This window comes from Nuphar pumila, chromosome 11, assembly GCF_984573655.1.
Source record: "Nuphar pumila chromosome 11, dmNupPumi1.hap1.1, whole genome shotgun sequence".
NCBI classification, from domain to species: Eukaryota; Viridiplantae; Streptophyta; class Magnoliopsida; order Nymphaeales; family Nymphaeaceae; genus Nuphar; species Nuphar pumila.
The window spans coordinates 88,296,171-88,302,170 of record NC_143259.1 but is presented as its reverse complement, the minus strand read 5'-3'; positions in this window follow the sequence as shown (position 1 = coordinate 88,302,170).

The following is a 6,000-nucleotide window of genomic DNA, read 5'->3' as shown; positions in this document are numbered from 1 at the left end:
CTTCTTTTGAATGTCCCTGCCAAACCTGAAACAAGGTTAGCTCAAATATGTGAGTTTTTCCAAGATTTTCCAATAATATTATAAAATTATTGGACTTAATTGGATATAAACTCTATTCTCATGCTTCCTTGATATTTGAAATGATGAAAATGCAAGAAATTCAGTAAAATTAGTTTGAAATTCAAAATGGTGGTCAAAATGACCAAAATACCCCTAATTATAAAGTTATACCTTTAAAATCAGGATTTTTTGAAGGAAATTTTGGTAAAAATTGAGATTTTGAAATTCGAATTGAAACAAATGATGGTGAAATGCAGTATGAGGCATGATGACATGCTGCTAAACAAATTAGGACTGTAAAGTCAGAATTTGATATTTTGCAATTTATCTAAAATAACGAATTTCACTTGTTTTTCGCTTGGATCCGGGTCCCGCGGGGCCCTTTTTTGATGATATGGCTAACCCGAGCCTCAAATGAATTTCAAATTACACCAAATTCGGTATGAAGCATCTTCCTACTCTACTAAACAGCCTAGAATGCTAAAACTCACGAAATGATATGATTTAAATGCTAAAATTTAAAGAAAATCCTAAAATGGATGAATTTCGCCTATGGACCCGAACCAAATACAATGCTTAATATTATAATGCAAACATTACACCATAGAAACCTCTGATGTTTTGCAAACTGCTAAAGGACCAGAAATTGAACATTTTTGGTTTTTACAGCCTCGGGATTTGAACTACGGTGAGTTCGGTAATGGGCATTTGGTTCTGACGGAGGTAAAATCAACCTAATCTAATATAAAATTGCTAAAAAATAGAAAACAGCCATGTAAATTTCTGATATTTAACTGAGCTACTCACGACACATACAGGGACAACTTTCGTGTTCATTACTTTGGCATTTAATCAAAATAAACATGGATAAAAATATAACTTTTCATGCCCAAATCAACAGAACAGACAAGTGTGACAAAACAGAGGTCTGACAAGAAAAATCCGAAACAGATCTTAAAACTGTTCTAAAAATCAGAAGCTTTCAGATTCAAACAGAGCACATCCCGAACATGACATTCACGTTTTACAGATTTGGATTTAGAGTAATACCCAAAGAGAACCCATCTCCTTAAGTCGATCCAAAATCTCATAGGCTCAAATCAAGCTCTGACACGTGTCCCGAACTCTCGGATTTTTGTTAGACATAAAAAAAAATCATAAAAATCTCAGACAATCATGTTAAAAACTAGACATTCTCCCAAGTTCAGAACATCTTTCGGATTGAAAATCGGACCTCCCACGAGAGCGATCTCGATTTTACAAGTCGGAAATGAAATTTTAAAACGCATCCCGGGTAACAAAACCCGACTTACCATTTTGAATGTTTACCGCAGTAAACAAATTCAAATCCTTCCTAGTTTTTGTCACATTTCTAGGGACACCCAAGGGCGCATACCATGAGTTTTTTAGAATTTTGAACGAAAATTAAATACATGAAATAACGTGTGGACTGACTGACAAAACAGGGAATTACTGAAACTGAGCAGAATTGAAATGAATACCGAAATAAACCTAATTAATTTATAAAACATACTAAATTAACGAAATAAAATACAAATTAAATTTAGCTAAATGCATGAATGCTAAAAATCATCAAGGAAGTATAATTGTATTTTTATATATGTCATTTTATAAGAATAGCTCAATCCATCCCTCGGATGAGCTCTTTCTTCAAACGACACGTGAATCAAATCATGATATTGTGAAATCAAGAGGAAAGGAGGTGCACCTTGCGTCGATATGCAGCTTTGAAACTCTCGAGATAGACGGCTACCAATGGTTTCGTTCATCCTTCGATCCGGGCTTCAAATGATTCACAAAGATCGACCCACGCTTGAATCAAATTGGCCACGGCACGAGCAATGTAGATGCTTCACTGCACCTTCTCCACTGAGCCGAAGGGGGGCATGAATTACAAGAAACACACTTGAGTTCTTAAAAGGGATCTAAGCTGAAGTTCAAAATCAAAATTGGAGTCTCAAATTGGAGTCCCTAAGCTGGGCGTGAGCCCTTGTATTTGTAGCATTCTTCTTAAAAATTTGAATTTTAAACAGGCTCAATCTGAGCCCTCCATGTGGCGCCATCTCAAGGGGTGCTATTTTGATTTTTTTGAGAAAATAAAATGGAAATTTTGTGGGTGAGACACCTCAGCAAGGGAGTTTGAAAATTTTCAAAATGGTGGCTTGATTTTCTCTGCAGGAGGCTCCAGAGATGCTCTCTTGGAGTTTGAAATTCAAACTCCTACTTTTCTGAAGGTCCTCCTATGGCGCCACCTCAGGGGGCTAATTTTATAAAAACATAAAATAAATATAAAAAATGGATCCAAGTGGGGTTCTGAAATGGCGCCACTCAAAAGGGATTCTGAGGTGTAAAGATGGAAACAGTAGGAGCATGCCATGTGGCGCCCTCTTAGAGTGGCTTTAAATGTTCAAATTTATGCTTTTTCTGAAGAAAGCAGAGACTGACATGTGGCGCCACCTCAGAGTGGCTCCACACTGCCATGTGGCAAGAGAACAGGAATGGAAGAAGTAGAATGCGCCACTTCAGAGGAGTTCAAATTTCTGCTTTTTCTGCAGGAAAGGAGAGACTGACATGTGGCAGTTCAGGATGATTCTGTTTTTGACTAGTGTCAGCTGGCTGGAGGAGTCTTCTCAAATGGCGCCACCTCAGGTTGGATTTGAAATTCAAATGGTGGTTGGCCCTGAAGGAATGGAGAGTGGACATGTGGCACCACCTCAGGGTGGCTCCTACAGTGCCATGTGGCAGTTGGGAGGAGCAAAGAACATGTGGCGCCCTCATAGACCATATAAAAAAGGCAGAACTCAGGATTTGCACCACCTAGGCCTTGTTTAAATTGTAGCTTTTTCTGAAGAAGGCCAAGAGTGACATGTGTCCTCTACTTTTTTTGAAGGAAGCTAGAAATGACATGTGTCATCTACTTTTCTGAGAAAAAGTAGAGGGAGACATGTGTCATCCTGCTTTTTCTGAAAGAAGCAGAGATTGACACGTGGCAGAGGGAAGAGAAAGAGGTCCAAGCCATGTGGCGCCATCTCAGACAGAATAGAAAAGGTGAAGTTCAGGATTTGCGCCACCTCTAGAAGGATTTGAATATTTAAATTCTAGCTTTTTCTGAAGAGAGCAGGAAATGACATGTGTCATTTGATTTTTCTGAGAAGAGCAGAGAATGACACGTGTCACCTGCTGCAGGAGAGAATACCTCAGATGGCGCCACCTTAGAAGGAGACAACTCTACTTTTCTGGAGGAAGCTAGAAGCGACACATGTCTCCTACTTTTATGAGAAAAGTAGGGAGAGACATGTGTCAGTCTACTTTTCTGAAGGAGGGAGAAGTTGACACGTGTCCTCTGCAGGAGACACACTTCAAATGGCGCCACCTCAGGGGAGACAAACTTTACTTTTTCTGAACAGGACAACATATGACACTTGAAATCTCATGGTGACTTTGAATGACACATGGCACATGGTGAGGATGGTGGACACTGACACATGGCATGGAATGGCATGTGGCGGCTTCTTAAGGTAGCTCCACACTGACAGTTGGCAGATAAATGGGAGGAGAGAGAAAAGACAAGTGGCGCCAATCCAGGGGACAAGGCTCCTATATTTTTGGGTTTTTCAAAATTCAGGTTTTTCAAAAGAAAAGCCTATGTGACACCACCTCAGTGTGGGTCCCACATTGCTTCTTTATTCAAATAAGGACAAAACAACAAAACCACTTTTTGGAATTTTCACAAAATCTAGACTAATTGGTAAAACAGAATTTTTTTTGAAAGAGTTGGCCCCTGTAGGGCGATTTTATAAAAGAATGATAGTTAAAATAGCGGACAAAAGGGCAAAATCTGAGGTGAAGTGGCTGAAATCCATATTGAAAACTATCCAGATCGTTTTCTTGAGAAACTATTTTGAAATTTAGAGTCCTAGGGTAAAATGGGAAGAATTGATAATTTTGAAGACCCAGGGTTTTGAAATCAATTTTGAAAAGAGTTGAAATTCAAATCTGAATTGAAAATTTTGAAATCGAGAGTTCTGAACCTCGAAATGACATGCTGTGCAGTGCAGTGATATGAAATGCTCATGCAATGATATGCAATGCCATATCTTATGAAATATAATCTTGAACCAAGACTTGGAGATTCCTGTCTTCTGTCAGGAATAAAATTTTGAACATCTGAGCTAAAAATAGAGAAATTTTGAGAGTTGCAAATGAAATTTGGACTTTTGTAAGGTCCGGGCTCAGAAAATGACCATTTTGCCCTCCAGCGATTTCAGAGGCTGGATGCTGATGCTTGGTGGAAATGTTGGAGAGGTGAATGAAAATTTGGGGTGTTTACAGGAAGCTATCCATTTCCTTGATATGAGCAGAGAAGAAATATTCTTAATTTCATATAAGCAAGTAATAAAAAGATATTGATAAAAGAATTTCGCATAAGAAAAGATGATTTCTGGCAATTTTGGCAGTTTGATATCTGAGTTTTACTCACGATGATCTTTTTGGCACTCTTTTTGAGATATTGAGCTCTCTCGGGTTTTTGACGAGGAGTTTATTACATCATCCTTTATTTTGGAGATGTCCTGACTTTTCTTTTTTCTAGGAAGGGTACGTCACAAACTCCTTCATCTTAGAGATGCTCCGATCCTTCTTTGTCTCAGGAATTATACTGATGATATTGGGTCATTGGTTAAAAATCTTTAGATGATAGTAGAAATCAAATATCTTTTAGGGTTTGTCGGGAGGTTCATCACATTCGCCTTCACCTTGACGGTGATTTGAACTTTCCCTGGAAGGATCCGTCATAAACTCCTTCATCTTGGAGATGATCTAAATCTTCTTTGGCCCGGGGGTCTAAACTCATACACCAGCCTTCAACTCGACGATGATTAAGAGATCCCTTTTGCAGATATTTGATTGTAGCTTAAATGACTGAGGAGATATTGATTGAGTGGATTCTTTTATTGCTTAGGATATTTTCACTGCCTGATTGCCAGAAAGTCGTCTTTAAACATGCGCCAAAGCCATGATCAATATCAATTCGCTTTTGGCTTTTCAATATCATTGAAATTTCTTTGCTACTCATACCAATGATATTTCTTTCATCCTTTTGGTTGATTAACAGGGAAAAAAATATGAATTTTGCTCTTTTACACAAAAAGCTTCATCATTTTGAAAATAATACTAAAGGTAATCTGAAGTGATTCTTTTGTGCAGTAAAATATTGGAATCAACAAATACTTTTAGCAAATTGGCAAAGTTTTCGAGAATCCTTTGTGAAATAATCACTTAATATAGAATCTAATGGGACCTTTAGCTGAAATTTGGAATAAAAAATGAGGTTTTAGAAATTCTTACTAGTAAAAACTAGATTTTGTTTTAATAGACCAACTCGAAAATAGATTTATTTTGATCGACTTGCTCAAAAGCAGGATTTTTGTTTTTGAAAGACTAACTCGAAAGCAGGATTTTGTTAGGAGAAGGAAAGAAAGGGAAGAAAGAAAAGGAAGGAAGGAGAAATGGGGGCGGGAGGCTTGGTCGACCACCTTGGTGGGTCCCACGAAAATAAAAAATAAAAAAAAAGAAAAAGAAAAGCAAATAGCATAAAAAAAAATCTTTTTTTTTATTTAAAAAGAAAATGTAAATGGAGTAGCCATCTCAGAGTGGGCTCATTTTCTAATTTTGAAATTCATTTTAAGGAGCATAGGGATAGAATAGTTTTTTCAGAAAAGATTTCTGACGAAATGAGCTATTTTTGGCAATTTTTGAAACAAGCTCAGAATTTGAAGTTCAATACCCCGTTGCGAAGCAAATCCAATTTAGAATTCAAAAATTTGAGTTTGAAAGAAATCCAGATTATTTTTCTCAAGAAAATATTTCCAAATTTAGACTCTTAGGAGTAAAAATGTCAATTTTGGAAACCCATGGTTT